The 24,435-nt window shown below is 38.8% G+C and overlaps 1 protein-coding gene across 3 annotated transcripts in view; it reads right to left on the minus strand.

The window, feature by feature from the left end:
- The window catches only part of ZFAND3 (zinc finger AN1-type containing 3), a 297,507-nt gene that overhangs the window by 231,560 nt on the left and 41,512 nt on the right, over positions 1 to 24,435 (minus strand). The window contains exon 1 of one of the 3 annotated variants that reach the window (XM_074332883.2): positions 6,664 to 6,815. The exons of the other annotated variants lie outside the window; for them this stretch is intronic. The gene's annotated coding sequence lies outside the window, so the exon portion shown is untranslated. Of the gene's footprint in view, positions 1 to 6,663; positions 6,816 to 24,435 lie in introns of those variants that run through there. 3 annotated transcript variants of the gene reach the window in all.

Here is a 24,435-nt window from a genome sequence, read left to right on the forward strand (position 1 = left end):
AAATAGATATTTCTTTTAATAATCCTGCTATAAAGCAAATGCTTTAGTTGGTACAAAGTACGGTCAGCCCTTCATATCTGTGGGTTCCACATCTGTGGATTCAACCAACCAAGGATGGAAAATATTTGGGGGCAAAAAATGTTGCATTGTTGCTGACGTGTGCTGTGTAGTTAGGTCTACGATGGTTGCATCTGCCCTGAACATGTACAGGCTTTTTCCTTGGCATTATTCCCTAAGCAATGCAGTATAAGATCGATTTACATACCATTTACATTGTGTTAGGTATTATAAAGAACTTAGAGATGATTTAAAGAAGACGGATGCAAATACTATAACACGGGATATGAGGAATTGAGCACCTACAGATTTTGGTATTGGGGAGACCTGGAACTAATCCCCCACGGATACCGAGGGTCAACTGCACTAATGATTTTTATTTAAAGAAGTCATGATGATTACATAGTTTATACAAATTCTTTCATATGCCAAGAACAATAAATGCATTTCTTTTAAACTGAGAAGTAGTTGTGATGTACTTTTGCAAGAGAATTACTTCCATTACTCTGCAATTTCACTGCTTTCAAATTCAAGAACAAAATTTATACCTAGAATGACATTTAAAAGAAAAGTAAAAGGGGCTTGTTTCACCATACTACCACACTTCCTCCTTCATTAAAACACTCTTTATGCTTTGTAATTTTCACTGGTTGAATAATAAATTGCCATATGAAGGAACCGAAGCATGATGTGCCACCAACAGCTTCAGGACTGTAACACCCCTGACACGGATTCGTACGTTAGCACAGACACAGTCCCATGCACTCGTACTGGGCGAAAGTGTGCTAAAGAGATCAAAGTGGAATCCAGGGTCCTTTCCACGCTACGACAATGGGCACCCTCTTCCCACGAGAAACCACTAGTCCTGCCCAAACAATCTGCACTGTTTTAGGATTCAGCCTTTCACACCAACAGGCTTGTGCTCTGACTGACGGAGTCTAAACTCCTAACTGTCCACACAAAGCAGCGAGGCCCAGCAGCGCTTACGTGACCCGTCTAACATCACATCACTCAATGAAACCCAGCACTGGCTTCCCTATGCGGCTGGAGACTCAAAGCTGAATTTCAGCATATTCTTTGCACTGAAAACATTTTTTCCACATCCAATTGAATACTGTTCAGTGTTAAAAAGAAGTAAACTATCAAGGCATGAAAAGACGTGAAATAACCTTAAATGTATATTATTAAGTGAAAGAAGCCAATCTAAGAAGGCTGCATACTCTATCATTCCAACTATATGACATTCGAGAAAAGGCAGAATTATGGAGACAGCAAAAGAATCAGTGGTTGCCCGGGACTAGAGTTGGGGAAGGAATGAACAGGCGGAGAACACAGAGTATTTCGGGCAATTAAAATACTCTGGATGATATTATAATGATGGATAGATGTTATTATATTTGTAAAACTCTAGAAAGACAACACCAAGAGTGAGCCCTAAGGTAAAACTATGGACTTCGTGTAATTATGATGTGTCAGTGTAGGTTCATCAATTGTAACAAATGTGCCCCTCTGCCAAGTGATGCTGATAACGGGGGAGGTTATGCATGTGGGTCAGGGGTACATGAGAAATCTCCACATCTTCATATCAATTTTTCTACAAACGTAAAACTGCTCTAAAAAAACACAGTCTTTGAGAAAATGAAAAACAAAACATTTGCTCAGCTGCTGCTCAGAATTATACAGACTTTTTTCCTTTTTCTTTTTCTCCTTATTTCTGAAAACAAACAAGTCAACTATATGCTCAATTAAGTGCTTCTTTTAAAGAAGTAATCTCAAGGAAGTTACTCCGGACACGGAGGCTGTTACTCCAACACAGTGTTAGACTTCTCCTTCAGTTGTCTTCAGACCTACACTTAGAGATCGTAAGAAGGAGTTACTGCACGGGCAAGTCAGCTACAAGCCAGGCTCTGAGACTGTGCTTACACCTCACACCAGGCCTAGAAGGGGGGGATGTTCTTGGTTTGAGAGACGAGGAAAGCAAGTGAGGCGTGTGCTGCGGCTGCCAAGGCCCTGAACACAACACTGGCCCCCTTCACTGTCTCCAGTCACCTCCATTAAGGACCGTCTGTGTTCTTCACCTTGATGATCATCAACCCTTTCGATCCAATCTTGTCTCCTTCCCAAAAAGCCACATGGGATGTGGAAACTACTACTACCTACGACTACTATCTAGCAAGAGCGGGAGTGCCTGAACTGTTCTACATGTTCTCTACGCAGCAGCAGCTTGGAGAACCAGCCACTGGCCATTTTTCTGCCTTCGCCTCTCTCAGGAAAGTGTTGAGTGCCATCCCTGCACACCTGACGCCTCTGAGCCTAACGTGCTTGTGGGGACCTGGCCTCCCACTTAGAGTTAGCGCGCTAGGGAGATGGTAGAAGTGAGAGACTTGCACAGGTCTCCTGCTCTACAGCCTGAGGACACACTGGAACCATATTCTAGCAATCTCTCAAAGAACACGCAACCTTACCCGACGCAATCCGCACTTTTGTGAATCAAGACATACTTCATTTTCAACCATTTGTAAAGCCCTGACTGGTCCCAAACAATATCAAAACCAAACAACCTCTCACTTTTATGAGGCCAAGTTCAAAACTACTCTCCGTTACAAGAGCTACACATAGGCCAGACTTCTAGACATCTTTCTACCTACCCAAGTTCTTAAGGCCCTAGAGCACTTGGTCGTCCTGTAACCTTTAGAAGCTCTAAGCTCCAGCTGCAAGTTTCCAGGCCTGGAAAATCTCCAGAACATTAAGAACTACTGCGCTGGGTAGGGAAGTAGACAACAAAAGGGATACACCATTTAGATATGGAGATTTCTAAAGGCTTAGAAACATGAAAAACACGTTTGGAATCTGAGTATGTTCTATACTATCAACAGCAAACGGGGGGTGGGGGGTGGGGAGGGAGACATTAGGAAGAACAGAAAAATCCAATGGTAATTCTCTTTGCAGTGACAAATAATACAGCTGGTACGAGACTGAATTACCCCAGGATGCACTCACCCTCCAGATGCGCCTTGTCCACTACTTTTACTATCTGTGCGTCACACTACCGATTTATTAACTAGAATTGTAAGGTGTCTTAAATATAATCACACACTGGATAGTGATAGTGAAACATTAAGCAACCACTGGGATGTAGTGAGCACGAGGAAATGTTTATGGAAAAAACACAAAAAAATTCCTAACTTCCACAACGGACAAATGTAAGAGACACAGAGGATTTCTGTTAAGCAATGCCAGAACTGGTCAACTACTCGCTGTTCTCATTTTATATGTAGCCCAGTCCAGGAACTGCGCTAATCTAGCCTGTGCTTCTTTAATGTCAAAAAGCTGGGTAAAGACAAACTCTTTATGCTAAATAACTGAAGGGGGTGGCTGGGGGTGCAGGGGGTTGGGGCGGGGGTGCACAGAGCAGGGAGGCTGGCGTCCCTGGATTAAATAGGAGTTACACTCATCTCTGCCTTCCTGCTCCAGAGAACAGGGCAGCCGCTGGGGCTGTCAGCCTGGAAAACGTACTTCCGATGCATCCTTCTTTCAAGCATCAGAGGAACCGTGGGCCTCAAAGCCCCAGCACTAACAAGCACCCCATCCTTGGGCATAGCGAGAGGAAGAGAATGAGAAGGCTATTTCATGCTTCTGATTTGATCACTGCACCCCAATAAACAGAACCCGAAAAGCCTCAGGTTAAGTGCTTAATCTGGCCACCCCATCCTGATAAGGGAGGAAACAAGAAACCACGGCTATTACAAACAGCTCTAAACATTTTCACCTAAGTCAGCGGTTGTCTTCCCTGTTTCAGGGGCGGTCGCATGGCTTTCATGACAGACACCAAGGGTAATACTTCTGTTAACAGTGGCCCCGCAGTGTCATCTCCTCCCTCAGCCCCACGTCCGGAGACCTAACCACACACTGGCCTGTCACTGGAAACCCCCTCACGTCACAGCTGTCTTTGCAATCACCGTGCTTCACAGCGACATTCAACAGCGGGGGCGGGGCCGCAACACCAGGGACATGAAACTGGACGTTAGGAAACGAGAAGAACAAAACCGCCCTGACACAGACCACCAGCATCTCAATGACCTACAGCCTTCCCGCGATTTCACAGGGACCTCTGTGAACTTACTGTACTTTTTACCTCTGTACTAGCGTCCAGAGGAATGATTTTCTTTTTAACTACATTTGTTGAAATTCTAAATACAGTCTTCGACTCCACCCCTGCCTCAACTCCCATTCCTGCAAGAATCTTTTCTTTCAAACCCTAAGGAGCCAGGAACAAAAATCTCTACGTAGGTTCCAAAGATTTAAAATTCTTGTCTTTCCCCCTTAGTGGTCTACTGCTATGTTCCAAAGCCTATATAGCAGGTATGGTTTGGCTAAGATGTGAAACAGCAAAGCTCCGGCAGTCCAGCTGTTTCCTTTTCTAATTAATGAAAGGGGAACCTGCGGCGGGATTAAAGATTCAGGCTGGCCCCAGAGCTACGGCCTCCCTCCAGCATCAATCCTGCATCTTGCTGGCCTCAGCAGAAAGACAGAACAATCAGCTCTCACCTCTGGCGTCACCTCACAGGACATTAGTAATGACCCTGACAGTCGGGCCCGCCACCCACCAGCGCTTTAAGTGAAAGGTCCTCGTGATCCGGCCTCCCTCGCAGACTACCTTTTAGGACGCACCAGCACACAACAGTAGGGGCTCTAATAATGAACTTTTCAAAACATATATAATGAAACGGTAATTTATGATCTAGAACTATATAGCTTTTTTTGAATATATTTTTTCATTATTAAATGTCTCCTTCATAAAAGATGTTTATAAAACACAACACATACCTGAAAATGGAAATTCTGAATAATAATTTTAGGGAATATTTTCTCAAAATGTGCAACACAGACTTTTTAATTCCTTTAAAATTTTTAGTTCAGAGGAGCTATCTCATCCTGGAGAATTTTTCCAGCTTGATCTTCAATTCCAAGTGGCTCATTCAAGTCAACTCTGGATCATCTCTCGGGAAAGATTCTCACAGCGCTCCCTTAGCAAGTTATTTCCAGTGCCTGGCTGACCTCACTGTCAGGTAAAATTTTCGCAGGAGATTAGAACATTTTTCTTTTTAGTTCCAGAACAAAGTCATTTTTAGATCAAAAAGAATTGCTGCAGCATCCCTGCTGACACAATAGGATAAAGCAACGAAGAAAAGCCCTGGTTAATACCATTCCGCTACTGGAGAGTTTATTTCTAAAGCTGTGAATATAGTTTTGAAATATGAAGCTTAAAGTAACATGGACAGCCAGAGTGTGTGGTTTTTGTTGTTACATTTTTAAAAACTAAATCCTTTAATAGCTATTTTGTCCATTCACCTTTCTTTCAATACTGAGAATGGGGAGAAGAAAAACATTTCATGCTAGTAAATGCTTTATTGACCTAACTCTTATCTGAACAAAAATGACCCATACCTCACAACCTTTAATTTAAAAGCTCGTGAATTTTTTTAAGCCAAATATACAACACATCAAATGCAACGATTTTGCTTTGAATCCTCAGAATGCAGCCAGGCAGCCAGCACTAATGATCTGTCCCACGTACAGCCAACTAAACAACCCCTCAGAAAGACGTTCCAAACCAACATCTTTGGGCTATCCTGAAAATAACACAACATTTAGTTCAAAAGAATTAAATATCAAATATATCTGGTTCCAAGTGTTACTTTTCATACCCAAATTCACATTCTAAAGGATCCATATAACATGCAGGATAGTATCTTCACCAATCAGGAATTTACTATCAACCACATCGAGATAAAAAGTATTTTACTCATCCATGTCATTCAGTTATTCGAATACTCTTTTAAAATATTCATTAAATACAGACAAAACAAACTTCCAGACCCACATATTCAAGTACCTTTGATTATGCAGTTAATTCATTTAGCTGGGTTCTAGTACATGGGAATAGCTATGTTAGTTACACAGAAAAAAATTCCATTTCATAACCACAGTAAATAATCACCCCTAGAATGCAAATCCATGAGGGTATCAAAGATAATGAAGATGGTTTCATACAATCCTCCCAACTTTATAAAATCAGTACCGCCCAGATCTCCCCAAAACACCTTTCCTGCATCTGGAATGAAAATCAGAGGCAGGTCTGTGCTGGCCCACAGACCTACGAAGCACCGCACACAAAGAGAGCTTGGAGCAGAGGGTCCCCAAGCTGCTCTCCTCTGCCACCCTATCCCACTCCCCACTGGAATTCCTCCGAGGTATACTTGACTGGGAACAGAAAGCCAGCAATTACACAGGGCACAGGGGTTTGAAGGAAGAACAGGGTGTTTCCCCAGGCTGGTCATCACACACGGGCTGGGCATGAGGGCTTTCCCTCTGAGAGTCCTCACTCCAACGGGGACCAACAAGGATGCCTGTTCCAGGCACGACGCTCAATCAACCCCATCAAAGCCTGCCTGTAGGACTGATTAAAAGGGACACAGGGTTATCTGGAGCAGACAAGCTGTCCGGAAGCAAAAACGAGACACTTCCCTGGCATTAAGAAAACCTCATGGGGAACACAGGCACTGAGGGCTACATATGCAGTGAATGAAGTAAACTCCCCATTACCTCTCATTCTATCCGTGATTGTCAAGTGTCTCTTCCTTGCCACTCTGAGAAGCCTGCCCAACCAGATCCATACAAATCCTTTTTCAGAAACTACACTAATTCCCAAACTTAACAGCTTGAAGTTGTTTCCTTTCTCTTATTTCTCCAGTTTCAAAAAAGTATCTACACAACCAGGAACCAAGGAAATAATTTCCATGGTGATCTGAGGTTCATACTAAATATCTACAGAATAACAAATGAGAAGCTGCACTCAGGGATTTCTCTCCCCACAAGCATGAGGAAAATACCAATGAGAAGTCCTATGATTTGTCCATGCTCAAGATAAACAACAAAGATCACCACTTTATGTATTTCCACTGGAGAAATGATGGCACATTATCAAGAATGTCTTTAAAATATATTATTGAACACCAAACAAAGCTCTCCAGGCCTCCACTCACATGCATAAAGTGCCTGCATAAATATGCAAACATTAAAACCCAAGATCCTGTGCCACACAAGGAAATGATTGCTGCAGGCACAGAATTAATTAATACATTTCCAGAGCTTCCACAATGGAGCAGGAATACCTTCAGAGCAAAGGAATTTAATAAATATGCATAAAAATAACTAAATATCTAAAATAACTAATTTCAGCAAGCCCATTTATATCGGTATGTACTTTAATCTCAGAAACAAGGCAAAGAGATCGTGCAAGGACCATCCCATTCCAAGTCACACAGTAATATCCTTACATCAATACGTGCTCTTTCTACCATCCTCCAAAATGCCCTTTGCCTCTGTCTTAAATCACGTAAGACACACACCATAACTCACTATTTTTCTTTACAGACCTTTAGGGGTTAATATGGAAGCCTGACCAGAGATAAAATTAACTATCTCATTATCTCCTATAAAGAACTACAGGCCATTTCAAGTACATGAACAAATACAAGAACTGCTGCAAGGAAAACGTATTCCAAAAATATAGCCTTTATCATACAACATGGATAGGAACCTTTTTCCGTATTTTCTTCTATACTTATCAACATAGTCAAGAAGTATCTAGGTTTGTTTTGCTGTAATGCTAACAGAAATGCCTTCTTTCACCACAAACATGTAGGCAAGAAGTTCTTTCACCTGTTCAGAAGGTACTAGGGTAACAGCGTATACCAAGAAATAATAAAGAATGGTATATCTACTGATGTTAAAGGCAGAAACAAATCAGCATCCATAGGATTCCAAAAGTCATCAGGGAAATGAAAACAAAACTTGGATAACTAGTAACCTAAATTGATTTCATTTCTGCTGTGCCTTCCCCATCAGTATATTAACCCAATTAAAAATAACCAATGTCCTTTATCGCCTGCCTCACCTTTTCCTATTAGGTTATATGCTAAAACCAATAATTTTCCAAATCTTCAAGTAGTAATCTTCCTCTCAAATGAAACCTTATGAAGAACACAATTAGAAAATTGAAAAAAGTTTAGGGTAAGCATATAATTCAGATGTAATGGTTTCACATGTTATAAAGTCAATTATTGAAAAAATAAGGCTCATGGGATTAACAGACTGAAATGAAGGGTTATAAATAAGAATCATATACAGAAATGAAATATTATACAAACAAGAATACATAGACGGCAATCAAAAAATCCTGATTCATGCACCTAAGTTGCTAGTGATAACAGATTAATTTTTATTTTAAACAGGTACTCAACTCTGCCTCAGAGTCTTGGGAGGCTCTTCAGATTAAACAGATGGAAATAAATTTAAAAAATACCACCCATACATTTGAGACGTGCACAAAAATGACAATATAATAGCAACACTGTATTAGTGGTAGCCAATGTATGAAAATTGAGTTTATTTTCAAAATAAAATTCTAATCAAATATTTATGAAAACCTTAAAAGCATCTCCACAGAACACTGAGCAACTATGTCAAATCACTCAGCTAAGCCACCTTCTACTATTATACATCACAACTCTGACCCACCTCCCAGGACATCTCCAATTAGACAGGGGGCGGGAGGTCTAGTCCTTCTCAAGTTCAAGATACAAAAAGGTTATTTGAACCTGAACTCCAAATATGTCTAAGATAACATAATACTATACTCAGCTAAGCCAGTATAAACTGGTGTCCCTCAAATTCAAAGATGAATTTGATGATTGTTCCTCTAGTGAACCTGAAGAGTGCACAAGATTAGTCATTTCCCCCAAAGATGCACCGAGACAAGTCTTTCGGACCGGTAGATCCTGCAAGTATCATCTCTGCCCCAATCAGATAAGCCAAGTGTGACAACGGCCAGCCAGCTGGCTAAGGCCAGCCCGACACCTATTGTTTTAATGACCCACAGCTAAGAAGGCTTATTATGGATTGAACTGTGCCACATCCCACCCCCCCAAAAAAAGATATGCTCAAGTCCTAACCCCCACTATGTCAGAATGTGACCTTGTTTGGATTTAGGGTCTTGACAGAGGTACCCAAGTTAAAATGAGCTCGTTAGGGTGGGCCCTCACACAAGATGACTGGGAAACCTGTACAGACAGGCACGTGCAGAGAAAAGGCGCCATCTCCCAGCCCAGGAGAGGCTGGCACAGATGCTTCCCTCACATCCCGAACCAGGAACCAACCCCGCAACACCTCCACTTCTGATTTCCAGCCTCCAGAACCCTGAGGCAATGCATGTTAAACTACCCGTTTGTGGTACTTTGTTACAGCAGCCCTAACACACCAATACAAATGGTTTTCACATTTTCAAGCAGCGGAAAACACAATCAAAGAATGTTATTTTTTAACGTGAAAATTGTAGGAACTCACATTTCGGTGAACACAATCACACTTACTCGTTTCCGCATTGTGTCTGACTGCTCTTGCGCTGCAGGGGCAGAGCTGAGTAGCTGCATGAGACTATATGGTCCAAAATATTTACTCTCTAGCCCTTTACAGAAAACTTTCCCAGTCTGAGAATAACAACTACGAGTACGTCACAAAGCATCACACTACAGTGTATACACAGACGGGAAGAAGGTGAATCTGTTACTATTTTCCATCTTTCTTTCAGTTGTTCTTCAGTATCCTGCTTTTCTTCAAAAAATTAGCTACATCACACCTACTTTCCAAGGCTACTACTGTGTGGAGATCAAGTGAGTGTTAAATATGAATGCCTCATTAAATTACAAAACATAATAAACATGCAAATTATAAAATTCCATGCACATACAACATAAATACGTTGAAATACATAATTTTAAGGGAAACAACTAACATATTTCTGGATCATGAACCTGATAAGCCCACCAACGTTAGCAGAACTTGCGTGACTGATAAAACCAGATAAAATACTTCACATAACTGTCAATGACAGATCCAAGAATCATAAGCACATAAATGATCCCACTCAAATTCAGTAAGCCGAAGCAAGCAAACAAGTGTTACATATGAATGAAGGCTGTGTTAACCACTTATTATCAAACTACCAATTTATCAATCAAACTACAGGCTAGCACATGGAAACAATGATAAATTGTGTTAGCAATAACTCTTGGTTCCAATTTCCTAAAAGATAAAATCTCCTAATTGTTCATTGAAAAAAACAATTAGGTACCACCGCTTTGGTCAATTGTTTGGCAGTATCTACTACAGTTGAACAAAAGAGTCGTATGCTATAACCCAGTAATCCAATTACTTGATACATGCCCAACAGAAATGCATACACATGTATTCCAAAAGCCGTGTAAAAGAATGTTCAAACAGCACTCTTTTATAACAGGCCCAAAATGGAAATAATCCAAAGGTCCATTTATAGAAGGAATAAATGAATTATAGTAAATTCACACAATGAAATACATTTCGGCAATGAGAATTAACAAATTATTCCTACACACAACATGGAATAATCTCACAAACATAAAGACACCAGACTAAAAGCAAAACACACAAATAACATCATTTATACAAAGCTCAATAACAGGCAAAATTAATCTATGACACTAGAAGGTAGGAGAGTGGATAGTTTGGAGAGGCAGGTTGGGGGGATATGAAAGGGCTCCTGAGGGGCTGGTAATGTTCTATCTCCCTCCCTAAGTCATGTTCACCTAGAACAGCATCCCAAGCTGTCGAGTTACAACTGGTGCCCTGTGCATGTGCATGCGTGAATGCGTGTATCATATATCATACTTCAATAAATGGTTAACCAAAAAATTAAGTTCTATTTCTAGGAGCTGCTATCTAAGAATACTGGAAATAGAATTTATTATGCTCTTACTAGACCAACAGTCCCAAAGATAACCATAAACTCTGAACAAAATACAAAAAGTAACTACCTGAAGGCACTGGAGAGCAATCAAAAGCAGACAGACACTGGAAGTGAGTCACTGGAAAAAAGAAATATCACTAAGGAAGTTTTCTTTTTTTTTCTTTTTAATGGCTTTTTGCCTGAAGGCAGGCCCAGTTAAGCATTGTTAGGTAACTGAATGTGGATAGAAACTAACTCTTACTGGTATGAAGAACTAGAGAACAGAGTTCAGAATGATTTCACCAGGTGGAAACTGAGAGGTGAAATCAAGGAAAGGAGAAAGTCACAAAGGAAGAGGTCCCAAAATCTACATATAAACTTGGCCCCACATCTCTGCCTGATTCCTGAAATATGCATGTGTAGGACAGATTATGAGCATTCTTGATTAGACTAAAAACTGAATACAGATTTAAACTGCCAACCACAGGAGAAGATTAGTTGGAGATGAGCCCATCCTACTAAAACCAAATACAGAAATCAATACTCTTTGGAGGTACACAACAGATCCAAAATCTCTATAACAAATTTGTTCACAATGTCCAACATGCAATTCCAAATTACTAGACATTCAAAGAAACAGGGAAACATGACCCGTAGACAAGACAATCAATAGAGACCAACACCAAGACAACCTGGATGTTTTATTTAGCAGAGAATTTTTTAACCTTCACCAAGGTTTCTCTAATGTTAACATCTTACATAACCCTCATACAGCTACAAAAACCAGGAAATTAACTGACATAATACTATTAACTAACTTACAAACCTATGTGAATTTTGTCAATCAATCCACTAATATTTTTTTAATGGCCCAGCATCCAATCCGAGATATCCCACATTGCATTTAGTTTTCATGTATTGTTAATCACCACCAACCTGAGGTAGTTTCTCAGTCTTTCTTTATAGACAAGATATTTAAAAGCAACTGTATGTTCAAGGATTAAAAAGGAAAACATGCTCATAACAAATAGGAAATCTCAGCAGAGAAATAGAAACTATTAAAAAGAACCAAATGAAAATTCTAGATTGGAAAATACAATATCCAAAATAAAAACATTCAATGGATGCAGACAAACTATGGCAGAAGAGTCAGTATACTTAAAGAAAGATCAATGGCAATTATTCAGTCTGAACAGAGAGGGGGGGGAAAAAAGAAAAAGAAAGAAACCTGAACAGTCATGTGTGGTACAATACCAAAAGTCTAAACCTACGTGTAATAGGTATAATCAGAGTCCTATAATCAGAAATGAGAGTGATGGAACAGGACTGCGAAATGCTGGCGTTACCTCAGGGGCAAGTCTCTACAGGGACATCCCCATAGCCACGGGGACAAAAGCCAATACTTTTGTTGGATAGGACCATGAGTTCCCTTCCGCTGGCCCACCTGCAGGTCCTCGGGAAAGGCCCTACAGCTCGTTGTGGGAAAGAATTTGGTCTTTCTACTTCTAGATCTATTCACATTTTCCTTTTTGCCTTACCTTGGTCTTGGTAGTTTGTATCTTTCTAGGAATTTGTCCATTTCATTAAAATTACCTAATTTGTTGGTGTAGAGTTTTTCTAAATTAGTATTACTTTATAATCTGTTTTGTTTCTGTAAGGGGTGGGGGTAGTGACGTCCCTCTTTCATTCCTGATTTTAGTAATTTGATTGTTCTCTCTTCTTGGTCAGTTTAGCTAAAAGGTTTGGCATTTTAAAAACATCTTTTCAAGGAACCACCTTTCGATTTTATTGCTTTTCTATTTTTGTTTTTACTTCATTGGTTTTTGCTCTAATCTTTCCTTCTGCTTACTTTTGGGTTTAGTTTTGTTTGGTGGTCTTATACTAGTATCTTACGGTGAAAGATTAGGTTATAAAGTTGAGATCTTTTTTCCTTTTTTAGTGTAGTCCTTTACAGCTATCAATTTCCCTGTGAGAATTACTCTAGTTGTGTCCCACATGGGTCAATGAGCTGTGCCCTGCACAACTAGATTGATGACAACAAGCTGCCACTGAGCTTCCAGAGGGGCAGCCGGATGGCTCAGTTGGTTAGAGCATGAGCTCTAAACAACGTTGCCAGTTCAATTCCCACATGGGATGGGAATTGAACTGGCAACCTTGTTGAGCTGCATTCCCTGAAACTAAAGATTGAAAGCGGTGACTGGACTTGGAGCTGAGCTGCGCCCTCCACAACTAGACTGAAGGACAACGACTTGGAGCTGATGGGCCCTGGAGAAACACTCTGTTACCCAATATTCCCCAATAAAATTTACAAAAAGAAAAAGACAGTTTGGTAGTGGCAGATATATGTAATATATATATATATATATATATATATATATATATATATATATACACACACACACACACACACACACACATATATATATTATATACTATATATATATATTTCACACACACCCCCAAAGGAATAGAGCTGAGAATGCAAAAATAAACCCTCTAATTTATGGCCAATTAATCTTTGACTAGAGTGCTAAGACAATTCAATGGGAAATGAGTAATCTTTCCAACAAATGGCACTGGATAACTGGATATCCACATGCAAAAAATAAAGTGGGACCCCCCACCCTAAAACAAAAACAACAAAAAAACACGAAAGCAATTATAAACCTAAATATAAGAGTTAAAAAAAAACAATAACACTCTTAGACGAAAACCTAGGTGTAAATCATCATGACCTTGGATTAGACAATGGTTTCTTAGACATCTAAGACAACAAAAAGCAAAACCAACAAAAATTAGACATCAAAATGTAAAACTTTTATGTTGCATACCATCAATGAAAGACAACCCACAGAATGAGAAAAAACGTTTAGAAATCACACACCTGCTCAGAAACTTGTATCCAGAATCTATAAAGAACTCTTACAATTCAATATAAAACAAATAACCCAATTTAAAAATGGGTAAAGGATATGAGTAGACCTTCTTCCAAAAAAGATACACAAATGGCCAACTAGCACATGAAAAGATGTTCAACATCATCAGTCATTAGCAAAAGGCAAATCAAAACCACAATGAGAGGGGCCGGCCCGGTGGCTCCAGCAGTTGGAGCTCCGGGCTCCCAACTCCGAAGGCTGCCGGTTCGATTCCCACATGGGCCAGTGGGCTCTCAACCACGAGGTTGCCAGTTCAATTCCTCGAGTCCTGCAAGGGATGGTGGGCTACGCCCCCTGCAACTAAGATTGAACACGGCACCTTGAGCTGAGCTGCTGCTGAGCTCCCAGATGGCTCAGTTGGTTGGAGGACGTCCTCTCAACCACAAAGTTGACAGTTCGACTCCTGCAAGGGATGGTGCGCTGCGCCCCCTCCAACTAGCAACGGCAACTGGACCTGGAGCTGAGCTGCGCCCTCCACAACTAAGACTGAAAGGACAACGACTTGAAAAAAAGTCCTGAAAGTACACACTGTTCCCCAATAAAGTCCTGTTCCCCTTCCCCCTCAAAAAAAAAATCCAAAAGAATATACAAAAGAGCTCCTAGAACTAAAAAAAAATAAATAAGTTTAAAAAAAAAACCCACAATGAGATACCATTACTTATCTACTAGGATGGCGATAATCACAAAGACAGATAATAACAAGCGCGGCTGAGGATGTGGAGAAATTAAGACCATCATACACTGCTGGTTGGAATGAAAAACCAAATACTACTTTGGAAAAGTTTGGTACTTCCTCAAAAAAGGTTAAGCATGGAGTTACTATATGACCCAACAATTCTACTCCTAGATATGTATTCAAGAAAAATGAAAACATCTACACAAAAAGTTGTATACCAATGTTCATAGCAGCATTACATACTAACCAAAAAATTATCTGATATATGATAAATAAAATGTGGCATAGCCATAAAATGGAATACTACTGTGCAACAAAAAGGAATGAGTACTAACGTACATAACCTTTAAGATAGTTTGTTAAGTAAAAGCAGCCAAGTATAAAAGACCACGTATGATTCCATTTATATGAAATGCCCAGAATATGCAAATCTATAGACACAAAAATTAGATCAGCAGTTGTTTAAAGCGAGGACAGGGGGATAGGAGGAAATGGGGAGTGACCATGACTGGGTACATAATTTCTTTTAGGGGTGACAAAAATGTTCTAAAATTAGATGGTGGTGATGGCTGTACAACCCTGTGAATGTAATAAAAACTACTCAAATGGGTGAAGAGTATGTAACTTATATCTCCAGAAAACTGTTAAAATAGAGGTATAGCAAAAATGCCAGAAAACTAAAATGGAATCCTAAAAAATTGCATTCAATTTACTCAAAAAAGCCTGGAAAATATAAAGAAAGGAACAAAAAAGAGTTGGGACAAATAAAACAAATACTAACATAACAGACCTGAATCCACCCATATCAATAATTACATTGAATATTAACAAACTCCAGTTAAAAGGCAGATATAGTCTGAATGATATGTCAAAACCAAGAAACAAATGCATGCTGTCTACAAGAGACATACTTTAAATACAAAGAATCAAAAAGGCTGAATGTAAAAGGATTCAAAAGGACACACCAAGCAATGAGTAAGAAGCTTAAGAAGGCCGGGGTGGCTATATTCACATCAAAGGACTTTATTATCAGAGTGATAGTGAGAAAAAACAAAGAAATAATGATAATATATATTATAAGTGAGGGTTACAAAATATGCAGTGGGAATGTAGAGAGAAGAGTAATGAAATCAACCTGACAAAGTCAGGAAAGCTTTCTGATAAATTTTGATAATAATAAAAGGTCATTCATCAAGGAAAATTACAATAATAAATGTATATGAGCTTAATATTAAAGCTGCAAAATACATACAGCAAAATTTTCCAAAATTTTAATGACAAAGATAAATTCACATAGTTGGAGATTTTAATACTCGTCTCTCAGCAATTGATAAAACTAGATTTAGAAAACCAACACAGAAGGTCCAAAGACACTACCAATAACCTTGAGCTAATGGACATTTATAGAACTATACTCAACAACTGTAGAATACACGTTCTTTTCATCAAGACCAGCATATTTCAAAACAACCTATAGTTCAAAGAAAAAAAATCAAGAATAAAATTAGAAAATACCCTGAACTGAATCAAAATAAAAATACAATATACTAAAATGTGTGAAATATAGCTAAAGCAGAACTGAGAGAAAAATGTATACCTTTAAATGCCAGTATTTGAAAAAAAGAAAAGTATAAAATGCCCTAAGAGCCTACACCAGGAAACTGGAAGAAGTGCAAAAAAAAAAAACCCAAAGTAGAAGGAAGGAAATTAAAATAGGGGCAAAAGTCAGACTGATAGAAAAACAAACAATAGAAAAAATGAATAAAGGAAAAGTTAGGTTTCATAAAAGACTAACAAAATTGATAAACACCTATTCCCAACATCAGAAATGAAACAGGCAGTATCACTATAGACCCTACATACATTAAATAAACAATAAATGAACGTCTACTGCCAACAAATTCAACAACTTAGATGGAATGGATAAAATCTGTGAGAAATACAACTTTAAAAAAAACTGACATGACACAGATTAAAATATCCTAATAGCCCTCACTCTATTAAAGAAATTGAATTCCTCATCAAATGAATTCTCACAAAGAAAACCACAGGCCCAGATGGTTTCACTGGCTAATTCTCTCAAACATTTAAGGAATAACTAATGCCAGTTGAACATGAAGTCTTCTAGAACAGAAGGGGAAAAAAAGAAAACATTTACCAACTCACTTTTAGGCCATCATAACCCTCAAAGCAAAACCTGACAAAGAAAACGACCGACTAATATTCTTCACGAGCAATGTGCAAAAATCCTTACTTAAGAATCTATTAATACTAACAAATGGAACTCATGGATATATTTAGAAAAATGATACATCATGACCAAGTGAGGCTGACCTCACGAAAGCAAGGTTGCTGTAACACTAAACAAATAACTCATCCTCATGCACTACATCATTTCAGAAGAGATCTCTTTATTACAAAAAAATCTAAGAATGTCCCTAACTTTCTCAAAACTCTCTGGTGCTCCACGTACCCACATGCAAGACAGAAACCTTAACACAGTTTCACAAGCCGCCCTTCGCAGCAGCTGGTTACCAACTCCAACATGCATCCCATACTCCTCTGCAACGGCCAGTGACGCCCTCTGCCTAAGGCAGGTCACTCCCCTCCTTCCTTCCACTCCCAAACTCCAAACCTACATCTCACCTGACTTCCTCAGAAAGCCTTCCTGACTTTGTAAAATTGATTTCATTACTCTTCTTTCTACATTCCAGCTGCACCTTTTGTAACAATTATAATAGATATTACCATTATTTCTTTGTTTTTTCTCACTATCACACCCACAGGGCAGGAGCCAAATCCTTTTACCATATGAACAAAATAAAGAAGAAAAATCATGATTATTTTAATAAGATGCAGCGAAAAACATTTGACTAAAGTCAATACACATCTATGAAAAAAAGCTTAAACAAATTAAGAACTAAAAGAAATTTCTTCAATCAAATAAAGGCATCTAAGAAAAATACTCAATCATACTTAACTTCCAAGTAGCATTAACCTCAGTAACAATAGTCAACATTTATATGTGCTTATTTATATCTCACTGGTCCTCACAACCTTGTTTTAAAAAAGAAAAGGAAAAAATGCCTCCCATAGGGAGCTTCTATTGTCCCAACTGCTATAATAGCAACTCTGGGTCAGAAATGTTAAATCACATACCCAAGGAAGAAGCCAGTACTAGAATCCAGTCTTTGACTTAAAGCACTTTTCCACGACAGCATGCTGTCTCTTCAGGTTCATGTCACAAAGAACAATTAGTCCCCCCACAAACCACACTTTGGTAACCTTGTCAAAGACTTGAGGGAGAGACCCTAATGTGGCAATTCTTAAAATGTTCTAGCCACGCCACTCGTTTAAGGTGATCACAGCTAACAGTAAGACACTTAAACAGCTATTTATTGTTCATTAGCTGATAAAATAAAAAAGACCACCACCAATGTGGAATGAAAATTTTTAAAACCCATATTAAGAAGAATTTCAAATCCCCGTTCCTCAAAATGGCGGCAGCGAACAACCATTGGTAAGTAAGTAACCTTTCCCTGAACGGGTCTAAAATGTAGCAGGAAAACAGGTCATTCAAGGCCTCTAAAAATTTGTATCTCTAATCAGCTACCTGTCAGTGCCTTAACTGAGCAGCTGTCAGCTGGAAACTTAGGACCACAGCTCCTTAACAGAGAAGCCGGATCAGAGGGCCACTTTTGAGTTTGTTTCTGAGTCATATGAATTTTTTATGTAGGAAAATATGAATGCTGTCTTAACATTTCCATCTGTGATACACCCACAGCCAGCAAGTTCCACAATGAGGCTGGATTTGCTTCTTTACAGAACAACATGCACTTTACTTCAAAGCACAAGGGAAATCCAAGCCTCTTCAAATAATCTAACAGAACTACAAAAAAAAAATAGGATTTTTTTTCCATAAACTAGCTAGGCCACCCAGCTGCCTATAGACCAATCATTTCTATGTATCCTCTTTTGTGCCTTTGTGTTCCCTAAAGGGGAAAGCTTGACAATGAGTCTTCATTTGTCTAGGACAAAACATGAAACAATTAAAATAGGCCTTCTCCACAAACAGAGGTGTCCTCTCCGTGGCCATCCAGGTCCTTATAAAGGAGTCGGTATGTTTCCTAACACAGTACCTTTTATATACAAGTTCCTAAAAGGCATGGTGAGTTTCTCATCTGACCTTACTACTGTTGAAAGTCAGTGACCACAGAAGTATCTCTCTCTGACATTTACAGTGATTGAGGTAAAAATAAGGACCTCTTTTCTTCAAGCGACACAGAAAACTCAAAGGTCACTGGATAATGCTCTACCACGTGGAGTGCACCAGTTATCTCAGCTACTTCTGAATTAAAAATATCTGCCTTCAGCCATCGTTGGGAGCGTCCTATAGAAACCACTGAAGGACCTAAACTTTTATTCAAGTAGTCTCAACAAAATCTCTTTATTGTGACTAATTTATGGATAAGCCAATATTGTAACTTCAAACTTCTCTTTAATTCCAAGAATTCAGAAACCTTTGGATGTCTTTAAAAACAAGAAGCCCTTTTTAGATTTCTTTTCCTATTAATTACCTAAAAAGGGGGGAAAGAGGAGAGTTATTATCAAGGTAATTTAGAATTCCCTCAAGTACCACATCATGTAACACTGCTGAGCAAACTATAGATCAACACTCTGAACTTCACCAATACCACCCTCAAGTCTAATTTTAGGAAGAAATTAAAAACATTCAAAGAATGATAATCTCAACCAGTTACTTTCTAACACACTTCTTTTTTTTAAGCTCTCCTCTCGCTAAGTAATGCCAATCCAACCACCATCACCATCAGCCTGGGGCTGGCAGAGTTGCAGCTATCTCAAGGTTAAAGTTAGGAGCTGCCATCTTAACAAGAGGCAGACGTTGCCTCAAGAGACGTGGTACTAGAGCGCACAGACCAGAAATGAAGTAATGCTTTCTTCAGAGATCCCAAACCGCTAATGGGTGAAAGCCCCACTCCCAGTTTCAGTTTGAGCAAAGAAATTTGTGCGACCACGATCCTACCCCCAAACCTGCCTATGGACCACATTCTCTGTGATCCACTCCTATTCAACCCAGCTCTCCACCCCCAGTGGCAGGAGCCTTCCCTCCTGCTTCCTACGCACCTGTCCTTTGTGTCGCTAATCTGCAGCTAAATTCTGAGGCCAATTTATTTTCTCCACTCAAACCACATCCCCAACCCATATAGTCCCATTTCACATAAAATTTGTTTCAAGATATTACAATGCATGTGAAATATGTAGTTTCTAAATTTTCAGCAAAAAGGGAAATTCTTCAGTTAAAAAAGGCTAAGAAAATGCTTAACTGCAATTACAGTTTTATCTGAGTTTAAAAAGCATAATTTCAACAGAGAAAAAATATATACAGGAAAATATTGACAAGTCTTATTTTACATATGTGTGTGTGTAATTTTCTTGAATTGGTCTTCATGCAAAAAAGACTCCTGAATCCTTGTGCATTGTTGGTGGGAATGTAAACTGGTGCAACCACTATGGAAAACAGTATTAAAGTTCCTCAAAAAATTAAGAATAGAACTATAATCCAACAATTCCATTCTGGGTATGTATCTGAAGGAAACAAAACCACTGTCTGGAATAGAAATCTGCACCCTACTCCCTTGTTCACTGCAGCATTATTTACTATGGCCAAGACATGGAAACTTATTATCTATCAGGACATAAATGGATACAGAAAACGTGTTACATATATAAAATAGAAAATTATTCAGCCGTGAGAAAGAAGAAAATCCTGCCACTTGAAGACAACATGGATGGACCTTGAGGGCATTGTGCTAAGTGAAATAAGTCAGACAGAGACAGACAAATACTGTATGACCTCACTTACATGTGGAATCTAAAAAAAAAAAAAAAAAAAAAAAAACAGCTCATAGTTACTGAGAATAGATCACTGGTTGACAGAGAGGATGGGGGGATGGAGGGTGAAATGGGTAAAGGTGGTCAAAGGTACAAACTTCCAGTTTGAGATAAATGGGGGGGCCTATAACTTACTGTACAGCGAGTATAGGTAACAATGCTGTAATGCATATTTGAAAGCTGCTAAAAGAAAAGATCTTAAAAGTTCTCATCACCAGGAAAAAAATTTTTGTAACTACGTGTGGTGACAGATGGTAAACTTATTGTGGTAATCATTTCACAATATATACATACATCAAATCATTATGCTGTACACCTAAAACTAATACGTCATATGTCAATTATATCTCAATTTTTTTTTAAAGGCTATTCAACACAGGCATAATACACTTGAGAATCTGCTACATTCTCTCTCCTAACCATTCATCACGTCCCATTGGGAAGATGAAACTTGCAGGAAAATCTATAATCCTTCCCATGTAGAATTATGGTAAGTACTCAACAGTTCTCATATTTAATTAAGAAACCAACATTTTGCTTATCTTTGATCCCCAGTAAGTGTGCCATTATGGAGAATGTTGTCTGGTAAGAACATAAAGGTAACCTTAACCTGTCTATATACATGAATGAAAAAAGAAATCATGGGGATAGACTCAAAGCAAAAGTCTTATTTGATGTAGACTTTTTATTTAAATTCAAAAGCAGAACTTTTAAGTTGTCACTAATCTTAAAATTGATTAAGGTATGTGTCATCAACTTCATAAACTTGGTAAAGGTATATCCTTAAAGGATCAGTTGGGAAAGAAGTCTCTACCTTAGGCCTCAGTAATCCGGACAATCCCTTCCTTAGTGCGTGTCATCTAGCCAGTCCATCCCCCATTTTAGACAAAAACAATTGGACCTGTCAGGATTCCGCATATGGTCCAAACACCATTTGTCCTGGACTATTGGGTTTGTCTGTCTCCCAGAACAGATGGATGCCTTGCTCTAGTTAGGCAGTTGTTATCATCGAATCCGTACTGTTTACCCATTTGAAAATGTTTGAGAAATCATTTTGGCTAACCTGAATAGAAAAATCTACGAAACTAAAACTTTTCAACGATCACGCCAAAACAGGTCATCATTAAGAATCCAAGAAATCAAAGTATAACATAAAGAATAAAATTAAAATCACATAAAATTTTCTTAGGCTATTCCCTCGAGTGCATTTTTAAAAAACGAGGCTAGATCCAGACTCAACAGGCAAGCGTGCCATAAATCAGTTATTCCATTTCAACCCGTGACAGTGGTGGCGGAGGGGTCAGTGCAGCACCACACATACAACATACGCGTGTGCCTACTACCAATAATAGTTCAATAAATACCACTAATATCATGTCTTTTGTCACGTGCTTCCCTCTGTCCGGAATATCTGTCCTCCCTGCTTCTCCCCATCTGAGCCATATCCATTCTTCAGTCTTTTTCAAGTTATTCTTGACACCTGCCTTACCTGAAACGCCATGATGGCTTTCCTCATCTTTGATACCCAATTGTTTGCGGCCTGTAACATTCATCACGCTATTTAACGAGACAATGCTTTAAATTTTAGTTAATATTTCATTGTCATATAATGGTATAGATCTCGAGCAGAGGAGACGCTCCAAGTCTTCACCGAGCTTCAGCTCATCCTTCGATGCCCGGTTCCACACCTGTCAGTGCTCTACAGAAACTAAAGCAACATTCCGTAAATAAATGCCATAAGAATGAATGACCAAATAAAGGCACAGAAATTTAAATACCACTGAAATTAAGTTACAAACAAGGAAGGACATAATGCAATCAATTCCTTAATCAAAATGACGCCTATACCATTAGCCATTCTACAGAGAATACAAAATTTGACAGATAGTCTCAACTCAGAATTGGAATTCTTTTCCCTAATGCCTTGTATTTCTAAAGGGTCAGCCAGCAGGGGGAGTGCAAGTTCATTAACACTGTAACCACAAAATACTTAACGGCTAACAAATTTTTCAAATTCTGGAAATTTTTTAAAATTAAACTTCTGAGTATTAACCATAAAAATCACTGGAGCCCATCTACTTATAAATTATTCTACATAATATAAATACTCCATAAAATTGTCACCTCTTACATCAAGTTCTTTTGTGATACAGGTACATTCCAAATAAGTAAAATAGAAACATATATCCATTTTAAAGGCAGAAAAATAAATCTATATCAATCAAACTTCAGATGACAATGGAGAAAAGCTGCTACTGTCTAAGATGTTACCCAAACTGAAGTGCAAGGCCAGTCTCCTAATTCTAGCAGCTTCTCCTCAATTCAGTCTCCATCTATTGTTCATCCCAAGCCCTCATCAGCTGGTCTCCAGGTTGCTGCTCTCAGGACCCTTTCCACTAAGCAAACCTCATTTTCAGTCTTTGACCATAAGAGTCACCATAAAATAGTTAAGACCCTGGAAATTATATCTTTTTAAGATACAATTTAAGGAGGAGCACAGTTTCTGTTGGCAATTACAGACAAGCATAACTACAAACGGTACGGGGGAGGAGGATACAACAGGTGGATCAACAATAGGAAACACTGAAAATCAAGTTCAAATTGCCAAATATGACTACTCAGGTAAAATTACTCTAAGCAAAAGTGAGTCGTGATTGTCTGTCTTTAATAAAAAAGAACTGAGACAGGTGGAATCTAAGTGTACTACCCAAATGTTCTGTTCTGCTCAAAAAGTACTTCTATATACATTACCATATTTGAGCCTTACAATAACCCTTCTGAAAAGCAGGCAACATGTCTTTTTCACAATCACAGGAGCTGAGGTGTGGAGAGGTTGTCTTATTCAAGGGAACAAAGCCAACAAGTAAGTGGTAGCTGTTAACCTGGGCTTTCTAGCTGCAAAGTGAAAGCTCTTAGCATGACAACATGATGTCTTCCTGAAGCCAAGGCCAGAACATGTGCACTGGAAATACGGCTGACCTGCTCCCACAGACACACTTTTTTTTTTCAGTAATAGATACATGAATAATTATATGCCAACAAATTAGGCAACCCAGAAAAATGGATAAACTCCTAGAAACATACAACCTATCACAACTGGATCACGAAGAAACAGAAAATCTGAACAAACCAATAACTAGTAAAGAAATTGAATCAGTCATCAAAAACCTCCCAACAAATAGAAGTCCAGGACCAGAGGGCTTCACTAATGAATTCTACCAAACATTTCAAGAATTAATGCCAATCCTTCTCAAACTCCTCCAAAAAACAGAAGAGGGAACGCTTCCAAACTTGTTTTACGAGGCCAGCATCACCTGATACCAAAACCAGACAAGGATACTACAAGAAAATTACACATCAATAGCCCTGATGAACACAGACGCAGAAATCCTCAACAAAATATTAGCAAACTGAATTCAGCAATACATTAAAAAGATCATACATGTTCAAGTGGGATTTATTCCAGGGATACAAAGAAGATTCAACATCCACACATTAATCATGTGATCAGCCATATCAACAAAATGAATGATAAAAATCAGTATGATCATACTCAGTAATTAAAAGCCGAAAGCTTTCCCTCTAAGGTCAAGAACCAGACAAAGAGGCAAACTCTCACCACTTTTATCCAACATAGTACTGGAAGGCCTACCCAGGGTAATCAGGCAAACAAAAAAAGCAATAAAAGGCATCCACATTGGAAAGGAAGTAAAAAATTGTCTCTATTTGCAGATTCCATACCTAGGATTCAATTTAACCAAGGAGGTGAAAGATCTACACACTGAAAACTGTTAAGACACTGATGAAATAAACTGAAGACACAAATAAATGGAAAAATATTCTATGCAAATGGATTGGAAGAATATTATTAAAATGTCCATACTACCCAAAGCAATCTACAAATTCAATGCAATCCCTATCAAAATTCCGACGTTTCACAGAAATAGAAACAAAAATCCTAAAATTTGTATGAAACCACAAAAGACCCCAAATAGCCAAAGCAATCTTGAGAAAGAAGAACAAAGCTA

Source organism: Rhinolophus sinicus, chromosome 2 (genome assembly GCF_057876585.1).
Source record: "Rhinolophus sinicus isolate RSI-liver-muscle chromosome 2, RSI-T2T, whole genome shotgun sequence".
Lineage (NCBI taxonomy): Eukaryota > Metazoa > Chordata > Mammalia > Chiroptera > Rhinolophidae > Rhinolophus > Rhinolophus sinicus.